The 21,490-nt window shown below is 46.9% G+C and overlaps 1 protein-coding gene across 3 annotated transcripts in view; it reads right to left on the bottom strand.

The window, feature by feature from the left end:
• The window catches only part of ERI3 (ERI1 exoribonuclease family member 3), a 2,288,738-nt gene that overhangs the window by 746,174 nt on the left and 1,521,074 nt on the right, over positions 1 to 21,490 (bottom strand). The gene's annotated exons all lie outside the window — the stretch shown is intronic.

Below are 21,490 nucleotides of genomic sequence, written 5' to 3' on the forward strand. Positions count from 1 at the left end.
AAGTTGTGAGGAGCAGGCTTAGTTATGCACACGCACACACCCATTTTCAAAAGACATAAAAAGAGCCACTAAGACCCAGGAAGGGACATTCACTTCCCACTTCAAACTGATTTCTTGCGGAGCACTTAGACGGACTACTCCAGATCCAGAACCAAGCTAGAACTTGAAGCAGAGAGGCCTAGTCCACTAGCTGAATCCTTCAGAGGCCTCCGAATCCAGCAACCTAACCAAACTATTAAACAGCCGGGTTGTGCTGTTTGATTCTGGCCTAGAACCCTGTGCCAGAAACACCCAGAAAGCAGAGCTGTATCCAGAACCATATCCAGACCCAGTAAGCAGAGCTGTATCCGGAACCCGAGAGAGACCCAGACCAGACCGCTGTGCAGTGCCGGACCCAGACCCGAGGCCACGCTGTGAACGGAACCGGTGCTAGAGACTGTCCGGAGAGAGAACCACAGGCCCATTCCTGACCCGATCCGTGACGAAGTATCCAGCCAGAACTGTGCATAGTCATCTCTTGGTTTAAAGTAATCTTATCCCATACCTTCAACTTGTCTAGAACTGCATTTAGAATTTTGTGTCCATCCTGTGGCTTCAAATCTGTAAAAACGCCACATGTCATTCTGAAAACTGAACTTATTTCTGAAATCTACCTCCACAAAATCGTTCGCAACTTGTGAAGCGTACGTGCTAGGAACGAGATATAACTTTTATTTTAATGCTAAGATTCTAAGCTTTCCAACGAACCCAGAACCGACTTTCTATTCATTATAGTTTTTCCATAATCGTGCTCGACGCACTCAGAAAAAGTGCCACGATTTGCGATTTGGCCCAATTTCTTCACCTGTCAAAATAGCGGCTTTTGCTTGCACTGCTAAAATTCGTTTTCAACCTAATAATCCCTCATGAATAATTGGTAGTGTGGACTTGAACCAATCTTAAGTAGCTATCACCTACCCTGAATCTCCTATAGGGAATTAAAATAATTTTTAGCATATTTCACTCCCTTGCAAATCACATTAAAGTATTTTTGCCTGTGTTTTAAAACCATCCCTGTTGCTCTAAATCTGCTGGGGGGGGAACTTAAATTCGTATTGTATTGTGATTGTATTCCTGAAAACTGTGTGCTTTACTTCCATCTCCTTATATTGCATAGGGGGGGAGAAAATTGCCGCAAGGGGAAAAGTGAACATATTATCTCTTGTGAAACCCTATCAGTTTATTTCTGTACTGCATTTTTATTCATCATTGCATTTCCTTGAAATCATAAAAGCATTCTCAGCTACCTTATCCTTTCTATACTAACTCCTAAGTAATTAAATAAATGTACTATTGTAATATTATCCATTGTTGATCACTGTCATATGCCTAAGTGTGCTATCAAATATTAATTTATTCATAAAAGTGTGATATATATATATATATTGTTTAATTTTCAATAAATCTTTTAAATTGCAAAAGAAACCTACTTCTTGACTCAGTGAGGTCAGGGGAATTCAAAGAGAGGGGCTTTATACAAGGGTTTATCATCCAGATTATAACTTGTCATAAAAATATATAAATAAGGGCTTCCCTTGGGCATCCCAGACAAAGGCATTGACTTAGTGGGAGTGCTGAATTGAAGTCATTAACATGTCGACAGTTGGGATAAAGTGCCTGACCTTGCCTGACTATTAGTTGGACAGCCTAGTGGTAGGTTTTAGTAGTAGTAGGCCCTGTCTTGTTTCCCAATGCTTTACCTATGGGTAATCCTCATTCATCTTAGTTGCATCTTCTTCGTCTCAGGAGTGTGATTGAAAATACCTCATATAAAGGCTAAGGGAGAGTGGGTTTGGATAATTCTCATTCTCGTTTCAGTACTAGGTGTGGCGATTTGTTAGGTTATATTAAGGTGAGTGGATGATGTTTTCCATCTTTCTTTTATTGGGTTGTTGGGTAGTAGTAATAACAGGGAGTTGGTTCTAAATTCATTTGTTTACTGGAGGGGGATAATTAGTAGGAAAACGGTGGGTTTCAACATATCGTCTCGGTTGTGAGGATTGAGGGACAAGGATAGTGTCAAGGGTTGTGAAAGGGTTTGGTCTCCCTAGATGTCTAAGATGTTTTATCTTGCATTTTCCTGAGCGAAGGTCAAGGGGTAGGACAGGACTTGGATGACAATATCCCATTAACAAAGAGGGAGGGTATGATGGATTGGGGTAAGGAATGAGGGAATACCACGTCTCACCTTCGGACACTCTCCCTGCACTAGCCACCTGAACAACGAAGCCCTGGGGACTAGTTGGGTTTCTCACACAGACAATTTATAATAAATGACAAATGGACAAGTCATAATATTTATTTGCTTTTTTTGGATTCCTTGGTTGATATTTAACAATTGATCAGGAAAAGATAGCGCCTTACAGTATACAATCACATATTTTGTTTTACTAAAGTGGACATTTGGTAGAATGTGTAGTATACACAGGCAGCAATCACATAAAAAAATAATTTATGTGCTCTGGCCTAGTGGGCCGAGAAGGATCCACTGGTCCAGTGTGCAGGCCAGTGGAGCCACCCTATTTTCTTTGGACCATAGGCAGAACCTGGTCCATTTGCTTTGGTACTGCTTGCGTGTGGACAGATTCCTAGCTCCCTGTATGATTTCCAGGTTGTCGCGAGACAGCTGGAGATGTTGAAGAGTTACCTGCTCAGATACCAGGCTGCTGCGGCTAGCCTCTCCAGAGACAGGTGCAGGACTGTGCCCCCTTGCTTCGCCAGAAGAGGGCCCTTCCTGAGCAGGAGGCACATTTGTGGCTGGGCTGACATCTGACAAAGGTCGGAGAACGAGTGCCTTGCAGGCCACAGAGGTCTAATGAGGATGAGACACAACCGCTGGGATCGCCTGATGAAGCTCACTACCTTGTGAAGGAGCAGTGTGGGGGGAGGGGGGAATGCATATGCCCACATCCCGTCCCAGGGTATTTGAAGCGCATCCTCGAAGTCGGTACACAAACTGCTGACAAGTCCGGCTGCTCTCCATCACAAACAGGTCTATGACTGGGTGGCCCCACTTGTTGGACATTTCCTGGAGCACTCTCCAATGCAGCTGCCACTCGCAATTGTCGGAGCCCAACCGACAGAGCCTGTCCGCCTCCAGGTTGGATTCTCCCGGCAGGTGGACAGCTGGGATCTATACATTCTTTGAGCAATCGCCCACTCCCAGATGTCTATGGCTAACCGGCATAGAGATGGGGATCTGGGCCCCCCCGCTTGTTTAGGTAGTAAATGCAGGTAGAGTTGTATGAATACACACTGCACTGGATTACTGGAAGGAAAGAATTGAGTGCGAGCCAAAAGGTCATCAATTCTAGCCAGTCAATGCGATTTTGCTGTGTTGTCTGAGACCATAGCCCATGCACAGCATGTGCCCCCAGGGTCGCACCCCATCTCTGGCGAGACGAGTCTGTGGTCAAAGTATGCTGTATTGGAGGCAGTCAAAATGGACTGCCCACCTTGAGGTTCACATGCTGGGACCACCATCTGAGATCACACCGTAAGTGAGGGGGTATGGTGATTGGCAACCGCTGCCACCCTGAGGCCTGGTTCCCGGAAAGCCGCGAAATGCAGCTGCAGCCTCCTCATCCACAGCCTGGTGTACGCAATAGCTAGGAGACATGCCGCTAGCACTCCCAGCTTTAATTTCCGCCACCTACTCCCCCGTAAGGAATACCTTCTGCTTCTGCAGATCCCACAGCAGGACCAAGAACACCAGTGTTTGAGTAAGGCAGAGCTGCGATTTCTGGTAGTTGATCGTAAAACCCAGCTTGTAGAGTGTAGTCATCAGTCTGTCCGCAGAGGACTTCACCTGCTCCGAAGACATCCCTCTGACTAACCAGTCGTTGAGGTAGGGGTATACATGCAGGCCCTCCATCCTGAGCAGGCCCCCCACAGCGTTCATTAGTCGGAGCTGAATTCAGACCAAAAGGTAGCACCTTATATTGAAAATACAAGCCCATGACACAGAACCTGAGGAAGGCCTGGTGAGGTTGCACTATGGGGACATGAAGATATGATTCTTTCAGATCCAGGGAGCACGTCCAGTCCCCCCACCCACACAGCGTCTCGGCTACGCTAGCTGACGTCACCATTTTGAACTTCTGCAAAGGTAGGTACAGATTGAGGGCGAAAAGATCTAGAACCACTCGTAGGCCCGTCTGGTTCTTCTTTTGAATGGCAAAGATGCAGGAGTAAAAGCCCTGACCACCGCATCGCTCACCAAGATGGAACGAATCTACGCTAGTAGTGAGGGTGTTCCAATCTGTGGGAGGGAGGTACAAGGGGAAGTCGGAAACCTGTGGAGACTACCGAGATCACTGATGAGTCTGAGTAGCGTATGCGCAAAGCTTGACTGTGCAGGGCCAGCCTGACCCCGACTGAGGTGCTGTGGATCTGAAAATAGCCGTCATTGTTTATTTGGGTCTGAGGTAGATGACTGGGAGGGGGACTGGAAAAAGCCTTGTGCACAAACTTGTGATGTTTTTGCATATGCTGGCTTGGGGACCTGTCCGGTTGCCTGGCTCTGCGGTCCTGGAACCCCCGGAATCCACCGAAGGATTGCCCCTCATCTGAGCGGGATTGGCCCTGAAGGAAGGCTTTTCTTGCCGACCTGCATAGAATGGCCAGGAATTTGGCCGTCTGCAAACTGCTTTTCTTTTTGTCTAGCTCTTCGTCCGTAGTGGAGCGGAAGAGATCGCCACCCTCGAAGGGCAAGTCTAGGATTCTATCCAGGACATCCGGGTTGAACCTGGTGGCCTTTAGCCAGGCCGTCGTCCTCATGTCTGTCGCCTCACTGATTTCCCTACTAGCGGTATCTATGTGGCCACAGTGGCCTCCATGATATCTTGTGCGACTAGTTTTGCCTCCGCAAGCCCAGCCTTGAACGATGCTTGCTTGTCGGCTGGAATGTCCGGAATAAAGTCTGCAATTTCTCTCCACAGTTATTGATTGGCCACCCACAGGATTGCGTCAGCCTTGGCCTGTCTGAGATGCAGGCCCGCATTGGAACAGACCTTTTTACCATAGGCCTCTAGCATTTTCTCCTCTTCACCTAGTAGTGCTGATAAGGAAGTGCTCAAGGAGAAAGCCTGAGGCTTGGCATTCATAGATGTTGCTGCTATGACTGATGATGGCTGCTGGTGTACCGACAATTAGTATAGCATCTACTTCCACCTGCCTGAATTTTTCATCCAGCTTTTTGTTCACTGGCTGAGTGGAGCGTGGTTTGATCCAACCCTTTTTATCCAGTGCCTCGACATCTTTCTGCAGTGGGATGCGGGACTTGGACTCCGCTTTAAAGTTGAGCAACACCCCTGATTCACGCTGCTCCTCCTGTGGCTGAGGGATGCCTAGGTATTCAGCTGGGCCCGCAATCCTCTCATGGAAAGCCCTAGCAGAGGAAGGGTGTCCTGATGAACCCCCGCATTAGCTGGCGGCAAATACACCTGGTGCATGCCCCCCGCCACCCCGAGAGTACATGCCCTAATTGTACCGAGCTCCAGTGAAGTTCGGGTATGACGTGGTCCAGGTGATCGGAGTCATTGGAACCCAGTCTGCCCTACCCATGGGTTTGCGCCTCTGCGGATCATTCAGTTGGTGGGCTTCTGTCCTGTTCGGAATGATTTCCTGCCTTTGGGGGCCTGGCATGGCCGCAATCTTGTCCGTGCCTTCCGCATGTGGGACTGTGGTCGGCGCAGGCCTGGGCTTCGCCTGCATGCCTGGTCGCATCGGCTCTGCCCTGCCCTGCCTAGCATCGCAGGTGTGAGCCTGGTAGGTTGTTGGCCCTCTGTCATGGGGCCGCTAGTGCTGTCTTCGCTGCATGCAGGTGCCCCCTCGGGCATGTGTCCGGTAACAGAGCTAAGCCCCTCGGGATGTGTCCCGGTACCAGAGTCTGTGGGCTCCTCGGCGGTGGAACCAGAAGGGCACATAGACCCGTAGGCCGTTAAGCCAGTAGCTGCAAGTGTCTCGGTGTCCATTCTGCCGGTGCATACGTCCGACTGGCCCCTCCCGACAGCAGGTTTACACAGGAAGGAGCCGCCTGTGCACGGTTCTTTAGAGAAGAGTATGCTTACCTTCTTGGTCTTCTTCCTTACGTATTCCGTAATGCTCTCCGGCAGAGTCCTGGAGAACAACTCTCGCCACCGCTCAAGCCTGTTTTTGAGTCTCACATCGAGCAACCTTCCCATCTGTGATCTTCGCCAGGGCACCGGAGGAATAGCGCGTGCATATCTGAGATGGGGAAGGAACCATCGCATTATGGGCACCTACTGAAGTCTGTTGCGGTCGACATGCGCTGGGGACAGAATAGGGCACCAGTGGACGGTGTTCCCAAACTCTGAAAAAATTGAAAAGAAAATGCAAGATTAGGGAAAGCGCATGGAATTACAGGGCTTGACGCCTCACCCAGGAGCACTGGTGAAATCGGTCCGCTCCTGTCGATGCAGAAAAGAGGACAGGTGTGGCGCCGGTGGGAGGGGTTTAAGGAACCCATGCTCATGGGGCTGCGCCGCCACGTGCCTGTACATTTAAAGGGAAAGTGTTTTTTATGGTGAACAAAGGTTCTGTTCCCGTCCCTCGTAAAATGCACCAATACAGGATGGAGGAAAGGGGACGGGACGTAGGAGTATTATATACAGCCCCTATGTAATCGTCTGGATGAACTGGGGGTTATGTTTACCAATTAGGGCGATATCAACCAGCTCCTGATTGAGCTTTCAAGTGATTACTTAGCAGACACTATTAAGGTCCAAAGCATATATAAGTCAGTGAAAAACTGAATGCCTGCAAATTGGCTATGTTTGAATAGCTTTAAAAGAGAGCTTCTTATATTTAGCTCTTCTCAAGCTAGAGCCAAGTTGGATCCGTGGTTTTCTAGCTTTCTTACTGAAAAGCATGATATTTTCTTCCAAATAAAGGTGAAAACCTTGGGGTTCATGCTTGAAGCTTTGGTAGGTACTGATACGCATGTTGATAGTGTGGTACAAAAAGCAAAGTATCACCTGAAGCTATTAACACTAGTGAAGCCATATGGGTCCGAAGAAAACTGTGAAACCCTGGTTACGGCTATTAATATGCCTAGAGTAGATTACTGTAATGCACTTTTCCATGGCGCCAGTAAAAATGCTCTACACAAACTGCAAATATTACAAAATGATGCAGTTCGTGTGGTCAAAAATGTTACAAGAAGAGAACATATTTCAGAGCATAGGAGAGATCTCATTGGCTCCCTATAGTATCCAAGATTCAATTTAAACTCAACACTATGGTGCATAAGTGCCTATTTGGATCAGCACCTCATTACCTTAAGCGAAGCCTAACGGAAAACAAATGATTGGGAGAACTATGTGGTCTGTGTTTGATCTGCCCCAGAAGTAAGAGAGTAAGAGGCAGTGGCCGCCCTTTCCCAGAGCTAGCCACGTTGGTCTGGAATTCCTTACCTAGTGATCTCCGGCTCTAAAAACAAATTTACTTCGGGTTCATAAGAAGTTCAAGACCCAGCTGTTTTTTTTAATTCCTGACATTATATGGCTTGATGCTGGAAATTACTGCTTCTTTGTAATCGTCCAGTTGGCTGTTTTATGTCTTTTTGTGCACTTTGTCACGTTACAAATCTGAATAGAATAGAATGGAATAGAGACGAAATATCACTCAAATATTATCTCGCTATGTCATCCTATCCAAAGTAATTTTTCCTTAGCTGTGCATACTTTCAATGACCGTTAACCTTGACTAATCAAGGCATATGGCTGAAGAGTTGGAGTTGTGAACATGAAAGGGTCACTGAAGGTGAACCTGCTCAGTGAACCATTTCCATTATTTGCTGCCCAAAGACAGCCCTTATCTGACAACAGGGCTGTAAATCACAACTCCAAGGAACACATCAAGAAGCCTACTCAGCTCGGAATGACAAACACCTTAACCCCTTAAGTGCCAAGGATGAGGTATCTTGTCCTTGACATTACTATTAGAGTTCTTTATCGCACAAAACTAAAATCCAACCCCTGGGCTATGTGAGGAGGAGGTTCCTTCTCACGGCCCGGGGGTTGGATTTCCTTCAGTTTCACGTCAACGTGCATAATGCATGCCGACGTGAAACAAAGTAATTTCCACTGGGCAGCCATTTTCGTCTGCCGCAGTGAAAAGAGAAGGTGAGTGTCCACCTTCCTCTCCCTCGATCTGCAGCATTATTGTGCCGTTCAGATCGAGGGAGGTGTCGTTGGAAAGCGGAAGAGTCTCCCCTTTCCAACGACACCTTATTTGAAGCATTGCTGGGCGCAGATGGGGCACTGTTTGCTCAATCGGCGCCCAGCAATGCCACTAGACCACCAGGGATCGGTTTGTGAAGTACCCCCTCCCGGGGTCGGACAGTAATGTGCCCATCTGCCCCTAGACAAGGGGCAATAAAAAGAAATGTGGGAGCAGGGTGGGGAGGGGGCACACTACACTACCAGTCATTATATATAATGAGAGGGTTGGCCCTCTCCCCCCCCCCACCCTAAGTGGATGGGGGGCAACTCATGTAGCCCTGCCTGGGGGCAGATTTCTGCCCCTAGGAAGGGGTACATGAGATGCCCCCCCATCCATTTGGGGTGCAGGTGAAGGGCCACCAAAAATCTTAGTACAGCCCCCCCCCTTCCTGGGGGCAGATGGGCACAGAAAGGAAAGGGGCAAAAAAGAAAAAAAGGTGCTTTGGGTGGGGGAACACTTAACCACCAGTGATTGTATGGAATGAAAAGGGGGGTAGTCCTCCCCCCACCCCAGTGGATGGGAGGGCACCTCATGTAGCTCTCATAGAAAGGGGCACATGAGATGTCCCTCATCCATTTGATGTGGGGTGGGGGCCACCAGAAATCTTGGTACAGCCACCCCCCCAAGCATGGGGCAGAATGTTTTGCCCACCCCCCGCCCCCAGGCAGATGGGCACAGATGTCACCTCCCGGGATGAATGGGGATCCGGCTGGGGCTTACCAGAACGGCCGCTGGACTTGGGGACGGCCGACCCACGTGGGAGACAAGGCACCCAAGACTGGAGGCATTACCTCTGACCATCCTGGAGTTCTGGCTGGCTTGCGTTACAGCTTTTCTCTCTGGGACCCTGCCGGAGCTCCCTGGAACTGTCGCTGGGATTTGGGATGGTCAACCCACATGGAAGACAGCCGCCCAAGGCCAGGAAAATCACCACCCACCTTCCTGGAGCTGTGGCTGGCTTGCATTAAAGCTTCTCCCTCCGGGAAAGGACGGGGACCCTGCCGAGGCTTCCTCGGACTGCCGCTATGCTTGAGGGTGGTTGACCCACATGGGAGACGGATGCCCAAGGCCAGGGACATCACCACTACCATCCTGGAGCTCTGGCTGGGCAGGATTACAGAATTTCCCCCGGGGAACGGACGGGGACCCTGCCGGGGCTCCCTGTGGCTGCCGTTTAACTTGTGTATGATCAACACTTTTTCTTTCCCACCCAGGTAGGTGCACCCACACGTGAGGTACTGTTTTCTTCCGGACACCTGTGGGAAGGTAGGATATGTGATGTTGGTGGTGTGTTTCAATAGTTTCAAGGTGGGAAATGTCTGAAAATTGTGTTTTTTTCCAAAATGTTTGACTTTGCCGGGGCTTGTGGGAAATAAATTCAAAGGCGATTTGCTCAAGTCAGACTTCTGTGAATTCCCACAAATGTCTTACTTTCGGAAATGCATGGGGTTCCCCGTTTTCCTTGGAGGCTGCGACAACCTAGGCTGCAACAAATCTGTAGGTTGTCCACAAGAGCAAAATCTGCTCTGCCGAAAGACTTGGGGTTACCAATGGTTTAGCCGTTTCCGTTTACGCCCAGGTACATGCACCCACACGTGTGAGGTACCTTTTTCGTCGGGACACCTGTGGGAACGCGGGAAGGTAGGACATGTGTTGTTGGCAGCATGTTTTGGTGGGATGGCAGTGGGAAATGTCTGAAAACGTGTTTGGTTTTTGGCCAAATTGTGAACTTTGCCAGGGATTGTGGGGAATAAATTCTGGAGTGATTCGCGCAAGTCAGACCTCTGTGGATTCCCACGGGTATCTTCTTTTCGGAAATGCATGGGGTTCCCTGTTTACCCCTAAGGGGGCTGCGACACCCCAGGACCAAATCTGTAGGTTGTCCACAAGAGCAAATTCCAGCAAAATTTGCTCTGCCGAAACACTTAAGAGTTACCAGTGGTTTAGCCTTTTCCCTTTGCACCCAGGTAGGAGCACCCAAACATGTGAGGTACCGTTTTTGTTGGGACACCTGTGGGAACGCGGCATGGTAGAACATTTGTTGTGTTTGCTTGGTTTTCATACATTTACTGCTGCACTTTGTCGCACAACCCTTTAATTTTCCAAAGGTGGCCTACATTTAGTCGCTGCTTTAGGCACTATACTTTTTTGTAACCTGCACAACTCACCTACACTTGAAAAGGTCTGCCTGTGCCCTTTCAAGAAATGGATGCTTGCCATTCCTCACCACATTTGTTTTCCTTATTTACGCATGCTAAGTACATCTGTTTAGGCCGTAAGCATAAAAAACCTGTTACCATGGCTCAGTGTTTGGCTTGTGGTATTGCTTGTTCTGTGAAACATTATGAACAATTTGTGATTTCCTAACTGGAAGAGTCGGGAGGAATGTAGCGGAGCATTGCTTTTCTCAAAATTCACAGAAGCCATTGCCTTACCGGGCCAACCATGTCCACCACATACCTTTTTTATCTGTCATTTTTCCAGTTTTTCCCCAAACTATGGACATTTTCCCTACATAATTGTTGCCTGACCTGCGCCAATCACCCCTTCGTAATTGTGTCTACTTTACAGAAATGTATGCCTTTCTGTCTTCCCATTCAGCTTTCCTACCCTCCTCTTCCATTCCATCCACGTATGTTCTACTGGGAAAAAAAAAGGGCAAAATCGCCTACCTCTCACAAAGCGGATCGTAACCATATAAAAATATGCGTTTTTGGTTTCCACTCAACCTGTTATTGAAAGCCTGGAAAATGTGTGAATTCAGCACAGCAAACCATTTGTTCCTAGCTCTTACAAGGAAAAAACCACAGGCTCCATTGAACATCTTTCTATTGGAATTTTCTGCAAAATCCCAAAATGTTCTCCCTTTTTGGTTATTTTCTCTCGTCCCCCTACAGCACACAAGGATTACTTGGTGACGTTATGACCACATAAATGTGGGGAGAAAAGGGGCCAAATTTGACCGAGACATCTCATGTAACAAAAACATTACAAGGGAAAGAATGGCGACATACCGAAATCACCAAAAAAGGCCTTGGCACTGGTGGTGGGGGGGACCCTTGGCAGTTAAGGAGTTAAAGCCCATAGACAGCTCCTTCTGTGATGCTGGCTTCTGAGTCTGGGAACTCCAGTCCCAAGGGAGAGAGAAAACTCCATATTTATTGCCTGTCAACCAGAGAACCAGGCACAACTTTAACGTCCAGACTAAATCCAGATGGGTGGAAACACTAACTTTAATGCTGTATTAGAACAGTCTTTATCCTGGGTGCCAGACCTCTCCTCCGATTACTGAAAATGAAAGATCTAAAAGGTCAATCCACTTATTTACCTTCATGCAGTATAGATACATACCATGAGTGAGCCTCCAGAATTGTTCTAACTCAAATACAAGAAGCAACTTGGTAGAAAAAGACCACTCTCTCTAAAGAATGGTGGCCGACGGGTGTAATGGGGACATTTGCATTGGGATGTGTCTTGTCCATCGCGTCATGTTCCTACACTAGAAGGAGTTGCTGAACAGTGAGGAATTGTGTAATTTACAACCCTCTCTAAAAGAGGGTGACTTCAGGGTTAGGCACTTGCACGAAATAACATAAGATCAACCTCTGAACTGGACTCTGCTACACATGTTTTTAACAATATAAGACGACACATAGTGCAGCATGGAAAAAAGGGTCTAGCTCTGGAAATAGTGAGCAAGTGTGGCATTTTTATATTATAACTTCGCTGCAAGATTGTGTTCTTGAAACCACTTCCACTGAGTGCAGGTGGAAACACAACACAGGACTGACACAGCAAACAACTTCCATGTCCAGATCAAAGACACCACCACCACTTGAAACCAGCCCTATTTAAGACATATTAAGTGCACAAAAAGCCATAAAAAGTCCACAATAGGAGCAGGAAGTCCAACACTAACATAGATTGCACAGCACTTCCAATGTGACTTGCAGTTGGGGAGCGTCAGAAGCTGTTTTAATAATCTGGATGGTGCTGGCATTTTCCTTAAACAGCTTTTCTAGTCCTTCCCCTCATCTCCTCATAATCACACTGGTACACGCTTTCCGTTTCCCTCCCCTCGGGTCTGACAAATATATGGCAGGCAAATTCTATCTTGGGTTTTTGCAAAACAATTATTTCTAGATTTTGTCATGGAAGCTGTTTACTCCTAAAATTGCCAACTTTGGAAGTAGTAAGGACCTCATCAGTTGTAGGAACGGAGTTTGAGGGCTGGCTCCCATGAAAAATAAACTGAGGCACTGAACTTCACAAAGACAGACCAAGGAAAAGAGCAGACTATATCACGGAATGGTAAAGTTGGGGACATGAACTCCTATTTCGATTAGACCTACTGTTGGAATGTCACCTGGACATCATCTGTTTGATGTTTAAGACTGCGTTGCTCAATGTTACATTTGAAGTCTTAGCCACAGTTTTTGGTAATTATTAATAGAAGGACTGTGGGAGGGAAAAGAAGAGATTGATTGACTGGCTTGATACAATGCATTTATATAGGGCACCCATACTCTACTCAAGGTCTTTAGCTTCCAAGTACTCATGACTATCTGAAGAGGCCACCGAAAGAGACCTCCAATCTGGCAACTAAAATAAAATCTGTGTGTTTAAGGGGTACTTGAAGTTTGCTGTTTTTCACAGGTGGAAAGGAGATTTCCTAGGCTTCTTGGAACAATGTCCTGTGTTAAGCACTTGCACGTCGTGAAGCAGCTACTTTGCAGTGTTTGTGGTCAGTTGGTTCTTGGCTTACTGGGTAAGAGGAGAGCTTTGACAGTGATATTGAAACTGTGTACCCATGCCCCTGTAATCAACTGGCATGGGTCTTTATAAAGATCTGTGACCAGCAATCATAGCCAGGTTCATTTTAAGGGGAGTAGTGAAAGGGCTAGACTTGTTTGCAGGGCGCTTCTAGCCTATGGACGGTGGGATGTGCAAAACTTCGATGTCTGAATAGGAGGCATTAGACCAAGGGTGGATAGTGCACCCTAATGTGCTCCATCTACCTTTCTTACAGCTTTAACTACTTTAGATTGTTGACCAAGTTGTAACTCTAAGTGTATTTGTATTTATTGAAGAACGGATGTCACTTTGAATAGAAATGGCATACAGAGTAAATACTAACAGTTTAGAATATATCTTGCTTTCTGCAATCTTGATCTATGTTCCACCTGAATGGATCCCCTCACACCCAGATAATCAAAAAAACATTATTTTGCCACTCTGTGGCATTTCATCCACTTCTTGTCATTGCTCTGCTCCTTCTATGCTGCAGACTAAGGTCTGAATATCACTGGAGGGGGCACAATACTGTAACATCAGGCAAGCCAGGCGCCTGGAGACCACTACAGTGGTGATTGAATGCATTATAAAAGCATTGCAACAGAACACAACAGAATGTGGAAGTAGTCCCTGGGTAGGGTGCCTTTACAAGAAGCAATGTTGGAATAGATGAGGTAGACTAGGTAATGAAGAGGTAATATAAATCGACTAGGAACAGGCAGACAAAATAAACATTCTCACATTCAGAGCCTAGGGCCTGTATTTACATAATTACAATTTACATTGGGTAATCCTGTGAGATGAAAGCAAGAGAGGTTGATTAGGCGTACAGCTGGGAAAGGAGGATTGGGGTGGATTGAGAGGATCATTCGATCACTAGTATGTGGAATTTGTCTCTCATTTAGAACAGTGCTATGCATGAAATGTATTTGAGGTCAGGTAGCGGGGAGAGCATTCCAGAAGAGTGAGTCAATTAAAGAAAAGAAGCAGGAGAAGACGCAGGGATTTACTAGGTTGCTGAGAGACGAAGAGTGGAGAGTCTGAGCATGACAGTACAGTCAGGTTGTCCCTTGAGAGCCGGAATCCTGATGGGTTTTCAGGATATCCCTCATTAATATTCATGTGAAAACATGTGCATACCTTTATAATCATTTATGCAAATGTATCTCATGAATATTAATGAGGGGCATCCTGAAAATCCAACCTGTTTCTGGCACTTGAGTCTGGGGTTGGACAACCAAAGTATAGTGAGATGGAGTCCGCTGGGTAGTGGGGGTGAGATGTGCAGGCCCATGGTTCGGTTTAAAGATGAGTAGCAGAAGCTTAAAGAGTGGTTTTGCACAGAGAACCATCCAGCTTAGTGGAAGAGGAACCGGGTAGATTGAAAAGGGAGTGTCACAAATGGGGGAACTTTGCACAGGGGATAGAAGGAGTAAGAGGCAAGGCAAAGGAAGAGGCTTGCACAGTAGTCCAGTTTTTTAGCACTAGAGTAGAGATTAGACTTTTCGTTGAGAGGTGCTGGATGATTTTTCTAAGGTTTCGGAGGTTGAGCCTGGCTGTGCTAGTAATATCCAAGATGAACTGAGTGTTTCAGGTAACTGTCAAAGAGAAACCTAAGGTAGTGAGTCATGGGTGATAAAGTCCAGGGAAAAAAGAGATGGCAGAAGGGAAAGTCGGGTCGGCTTTGGAGACCGGGCAAAAGCCAACTTTCGTTTTATGTGGCAGGGTCAGGTACCCAACCCTGTCAGGTGGGATATCAAACTCCTCCTGTCCTGAGATAAGGGGCTACCTGAGTGCACACCACAGCCAGCCTTGTTCTAGAGATGTGGAGGGAGCAGTGAAGGTGGGGCTCAGTCCAAAATTTGCCATGAATGCTAATATCAGTAAACACCCCCCCCCCTCGGTTGTCTGACGCCTCCCAGTACTGTCGCTAGCTAGAGTCTCGCTTTATTTTTCAGAACTGCAACTCAAAGAATGCACCTGGGAGCAGCTAATATAACTCAGACCAGAAACAGTGGAATGAAATCAAGAAAAGAAATGAGATGGACTGGAACTTTTCTTTGCCAGAAATTAGACATCCAACGCCCAACCTAGGATGCCAGTCAGATCCTAGGCGAAAGGTGAGGCTACAGAAATCGAACTAGTAAAGAGGAGAGACTCCAGGGGAAGCACAGAAAGCCTCCCCAAACAGATTTTACAAATAAGCACACAAGCACATGAAGAAAACCATCAGGAAAATAGGCAGTCTGGGCACCTGCCTGCTACCGTGTATAGAGAGATTAAAAAGGGGCAAGCAGCGTTGCTTTTTCACTCCACTTATTTTGTACATGTAAGCAACACACTGGCAGGCTTTTTCTGTGTGCCCCCTTGTTCCATCCTGCCCAATATGTGCTTGGCAAGATGGTGCAGCCATCTTTTTGTAGTTGCAAAACGCAGTTTTGGTGTGAGGCAGTGGTGCTCAAAGGAGCCCGCGCAGCCATTTTGCTGTTTCTGCCAAAGAGCAGCTTGGTTATGGAGAAGAATTCTGTTGAGTGGGTCAAAGTAGCCTACAATGTTATTGGGGGAAGTGCATCATGAGGGCAGCAGACAGCAAGGGATCAATAAAATGGAGCGGAAAGCCAACAATGGGGAAGGGGTTCGGGTGGGCAAATTGGGGGAACACATCATCCAGCCTCAGGTCAGGTGGTGAGTGGTGCATTCTCCACTCCCAACTTAACACGAGTCTAGGCAATCTGCTCCCCTGCTTCCTTAGTTGTTTGTAGATCACTTGCTCCCAAATCACCTGCCTTCCTGCCACTCTATTTTTATCTTCCTGTCCCTTGTACCTTTTGATCCGTTTCCCTTGCCATGTACGTCCCCCCCCCATGACTTGAACAGCACTCCTTCCTCCTCATCAACCAACATGACCTGAGGAAGGATAAAAGAGGGGACAAGAGAGGAAAGGAGCTAATGGGAAAGAGGAAGGATGGAAAAAGTTAACATATGTGTGTTAACATTATGTTGTGGCAGGTAGTTGCACATTTGTGCTGCCAGTGTGAACAGAAAAGGAGGGAGAGTAAACAAGAGTAGGGGTAAATAGGAAAGAGGGGAAAGAAATTTGTGAAGGAGATGGAAGGATACATGTGATAGGTCATTCCAAGTCACCTGTTTGTATAGTGATAGTGTTTTGCACAAAGGTAATTTCAAAGGGGAATGTCAGCAATCATATCTGGGGGTACAGTTACCCTTCCTTCTGCCCCTCTTTTACTGACCTTTATCCACACACCCCTGAAGCACCCTACTTTAATGTGCCTTTGTAGACCATGCCAGTTTTCACTGTATCCTCTACTAATTATACAACTATTGCACACTATACACAAGAAGGGATCTTCCTTCATTTCCATGCTGGTAGCTTGTGATTCTTAGGTTGGTGGTATGGCAGACACTAGAGTGGAAACGGGCCAATTCTCTCCTTTCTGGGGCAAGTAGAAAGGAAACCACCCTCTTTCTGAAACCACCTCAACAATGGTGTTTTATACAGCGAGCCCTTTGCTGTCTCAAGCAACGCTGACGCAGTTCCTTTCTGACACAGATCATGGGTCTTTTTCTTAATTTCACGCATGATGATATGATGTTCTTCTCTCAGCCAAATGTGTTGATTATTCAGATCTTTTGCCGGCCCAATCTACTCATCCCAGTCGTTAGTTTCAAACACTATCTTGTCTTCTTTCTCCCCCCTCCTCTTGACTATTCACTTATCTCTAATCTAAGTGACTCTGATCTTGCTTCTTATTTCTCTTCAAAGGTGGCCACTCTTCGAGCTGCAATTTTACTTGCCTTCACCTCTCTCTTACATCTGTCACGACCCACATCCAAAAACCCCTCTGGCAAGCCCATGGGCCAGGAGAGGTCTTGGCTCAGGTCTCCAATAAAGCTAGGCATCCACTGCCTAGGCCCACTTGGAGCCAGTCCTGGCGCCTTGGGCGCCAGGCTCATACACAGTGAAGACATGTGTTTGAGGAACTACTTTATTTTGAAGCTGCCAGCCAACATGGAGGCATCCACATAGCTTGGCTCCTAGGAACCAAGCTATGCGGTATAGTGTTCTGGGTGTGGTAGCCTAGGAACTACTTTACCTGGACTACTTTCTTGAAGCTATTTAAACCACACCCGACTTCGATAACACGCTTCGCGTTACTTTGCAATCCTGCAACGTGACGTTCACCGTGTCCAGCTATACCCGCGAACCTCGGAGAAACAGCACCTGTAAGGAGACAAAAGGAATATTGTTAGCAGCAGCATCTTACCTGCAATTTTCATATTTAGCTGCCCACAGCTCCTTGCGAACAGCTTCCTAGGATCAGCACGTCTCCCGGACCGACGGATCTGCAAAAAGGAAAGAAACAAGGTATTAGAGACATTACAACATAACGAATTGTGCCGAAAAGCTTACCTAGCAGGTCGCACCTCGACCAGCATCGCCTCGGAATTCCACACCCTGGGTGACACCGCGATCTATGGGAAAAGAAAAGAAAACAGGTTAGCAAAGGCAAGGCATCACTGCGCTGCGCATAGCGCCTACTTACCGCATCATAGCGCTCATTACACGCCATCAGTTACCGGCGAGACCCGATTCAGCCAATGCACCACACTGGACTTCAGCACATCCAAGGAAGAGAGAGAGACATTATTAAACCAAGAAAGGCATGCAGGAATAACAACAATATACAACAGCAATAAGGCCTACCTGAAAGACTTCAAACGGGCCGGCATCAATGAAGTAACTAGATCGCATCCGCCCACAAAGGACAACGCGCCCCTGCCAAGAAGGCAGGACGGAGAGCACACCTGAATCAGCAATAAGGTGAGGAGAGGCCCCAGAGGGGCTGAAGGCATACAGGGTGGTGGGAGGCTAATTATCCCAGTAGACCAGTCTTGAACATAGCCCTCCTGTATTACAGGCAGAACCTCCCCCAGTTGCCACATCTGGGAACCGCAGAGAAGGATACCAGTGTCCATAAGGCTGGGTGGCGTCCCCGTGGATACCAGGTGAGCATAACAACATCCTTCTCTCAATCTTCCTATACTACTTCAGTTATCACTTCTTTTTCTCAGATCTCTAATTCTGAGACCTTTTGTTTGCTACCTCGAGCCCAACCTACTGCTTCTCCCTCGGAACCAATTCCTTCCCCACTCATTCCTAAGGTCTATCCTTCTCTGGTCTGTTATCAGATCATTATTTTCAATACTTCTGTGCTTACTTCAACCTTCCCTTCTTCATTTAAGCACCCTTCCATTCTTCCTATTCTAAAGAAACCTTCTCTAGATCATACACTTTGTTCTAATTTTCGACCTATTTCTCTTCTCTATATTTCCAAGCTACTTAAACGTCCATTTCCAGGTCACTACCTTTTTAACTGATAACTCTATTCTTCCTTCCTTCCAGTCTGATTTTTTTTCCTTTTCGCTCTATGGAAACTAATCTTCTTTCCGTCTGTGACTCTTTGCTTTCTGCTCAATGTTATGTTATGTTATGTTACATACACTTGTAAAGCACACAGTTGCCCAAAGGCATCATGGCGCTGGTGTGGAAGCTGCAAGCTAAGGGAAAACAATTTAGGCAGAAAGCTAGAACAGAGTGGTTTTCAGAGCTTTCCAGAAAGCCAGATGATTAGCAGAAGATTTGAGTGATAATGGAAGAGTGTTCCAAAGCTTGGCCGAGGCAATAGAAAAGGCTCTGCCGCCAAGTTTTTCCCGGTTAAACCTGGGGACCGTAAGTAGGTTGGTTGTAGAAGAGCGGAGGTTACGTTCCGGAGTATATTGGGAAAATTTGGATTGAAGGAACTCCGCTCCTAAGCCATGGATTGCCCGGTGGCCAATATATAATGACTTAAACTTGACTCGCTGTGCCACAGGGAGCCAATGGAGTCGGCGAAGCACCGGTGAAATATGGGCACCATAGGGGGAGTCAGTGGCTAATCTGGCTGACAGATTTTGCATACGTTGGAGCTGTTGGAGCAGGCCAGGTGGTTGGGATAAGTACAGGGAATTACAATAGTCCAGCCGTGAGAGGACCAGCGCTGCCACCACGGGGGGGGGGGGGCGCCTGGCTTCCGGGATCATAGGCAGGACCCTCTTTAAAACCCTGATTTGATGATGGGCGGACTGGCAGACCGCCGAGACCTGATTTGACATAGAGAGGGAGGCAGAAAGAATAACCCCCAAGTTCTTTACCTTGTTGACAGGACAAGGTAATGGACCCAGCAATGTAGGCCAAAAGGCGGGGGTCCATAGTGAAGGGTTAGGGGGACAGCACACCAGCATCACTTCCGTTCTGTCGCCGTTGAGCTTAAGCCAGTTTTGGTCCATCCAGGCACCGACTGCTTTAAGGCAGTCATGAAGACAAACTGAGACCCCAGATTGATCCTGATCAAGTCGGATCAGGATTTGGGTGTCATCAGCGTAGGAATAACAGTTAAGTCCATAAGATAGAATAAGGCAAACCAGTGCCCAAATATAAATGTTGAACAAAATCGAGGAGAGAGAGGATCCCTGAGGGACACCACAGGTAAGGGCACAAGGGGCAGAGAGAAAGGGAGGCATAGCGAGAGTCTGAGTACGGTCTGAAAGGAAAGAAGTAAACCAGGCAAGAACAGGACCGGAGATCCCAATCTGTGCAAGACGTGATAGAAGGATAGGATGGTCCACCATGTCAAACGCGACAGACAAATCCAGTAGGATCAGGGCCCCTACTCCGCCCGCATCGACTAGTCTGGACATATTGTCTTGCACTGAGACAAGCACACTTTCCGTCCCTCTCCCTGCCCTAAAACCTGCCTGTGCATGGTTGAAAATATTAGAAGATTCCAAGAAGGAGGACAGAAGAGGCGTGACCAGAGATTCCAGAAGTTTAGCCAAGAATGGAAGTAAAGAGATAGGGTGGAAATTGGCAGGGACAGTGGGATCAAGAGAGGGCTTCTTGAGGAGAGGGATAACCCTTGCATATTTCAATTCCGGGGGGACCAGTCCGGATTGGCAGGAGTTCTTAATAGCCGCAGTAATTTCAGGCAAAATGTCAGGAGCGATCGTTTTCATGATAATAGCAGGAATGGCATCCTCAGGGGAGGAAGATTTAATCTTTCATATAGCTGCCAGGACTTCTACCTCAGTAAACAGAGGGAAAGTCGACCAGCTGGGAAAAGAATCAATAGGGGGGGGGGGGAACAAAGCTGGTAGTGTCAGGAGGCAGTATCGTCAGAGATTTAGCAATGTTTGATCTAATCACATCAATTTTAGTGGTGAAAAAGGATGCAAGTTCATCGCACAATTCCTGTGATGGCTTAACCATAGAGGTCAGCAATTCAGAGGAAGCAAGAGAGTGAACAACAGAAAATAGAGCTTTCGGCTTAAGTAAAGCATTTTCAATTTTCTGAGCAAAAAACATTGATTTAGCAAGTTTAACACTAGCTAGATAGGTAGAGAGACTGATCTTGTATAGGTCTCTAAGCGCCGGATTATAATTAATCCGCCACTTACGTTCGGCTTGTCTAAGTTGGAGACGAGCATTCTTTAGTAGATCAGTGAACCAGGGCTGGGACGGTAGTCTGCGGACTTGAATACATTTCAATGGAGCAAGGCAGTTGGCGGCAGACGTCAATGACTGTGAAAGTGTGGTTAGTGATAAGGGTCTCAGAGGTACAATTGGAGGCTATATGAGCACTAAGTGCCTTAGGATCGACAGAACGCCAGGAGCGGAGAAGCGTCTTACAGGGGAGAACCTTGCAGGGAGGGGGGGAACTGACTGAAAGGAGCACGTGACCAGATAGTGATATTCCAAGCACTCTTCTCTTCTGATTCCATTGGATTTATTGGCTGCTTTCGACCCTATGGATCACACACTACTCTTATCTTCTCTCTCTTCTTTTGGTTTTCTGGTTCTGCTTCATCCTGCTTTTGTTCATATCTTTCAGACCAAAAGTATTCGGTATCTTAGGTTGGATCCTCTTCTGATACTCTACCTCTTCATCACAGTGTTTCTTAAGGTTTTGTGTTGGGGTCCTTTCTTTTCTCTAGCTATCCATCTCTGCTTGCTGCTATCATTTCGTTCTTTGGCATATCCCATCATTTCTACGCGGATGATACCCAACTTTTTTGGTATTTTTCTCCTTCTTTCATCTTCCATTCATAACAATCTTACTTCTTGTCTCTTAGATGTCAAACTCTGGATGTCGGATCACTTTCTTGTTTTAATTCTTGTTTTAAATATGATTAAAACTGAAGTTATCTTTTTTCCCGCTAATACAATTCCTTCCCCTACTCCCTTCGTTTTGTTTCCCCCGTCACAACTTCCTATTTTGACTTCTTCTATTACTTCATGTGCCTGTCTCTCTCATCTTTTCAATATTTGTAAATCTCAATCTTTGCTTAGGTT

Source organism: Ambystoma mexicanum, chromosome 1q (genome assembly GCF_040938575.1).
Source record: "Ambystoma mexicanum isolate Mex_15411 chromosome 1q, UKY_AmexF1_1, whole genome shotgun sequence".
Taxonomy (NCBI): Eukaryota; Metazoa; Chordata; class Amphibia; order Caudata; family Ambystomatidae; genus Ambystoma; species Ambystoma mexicanum.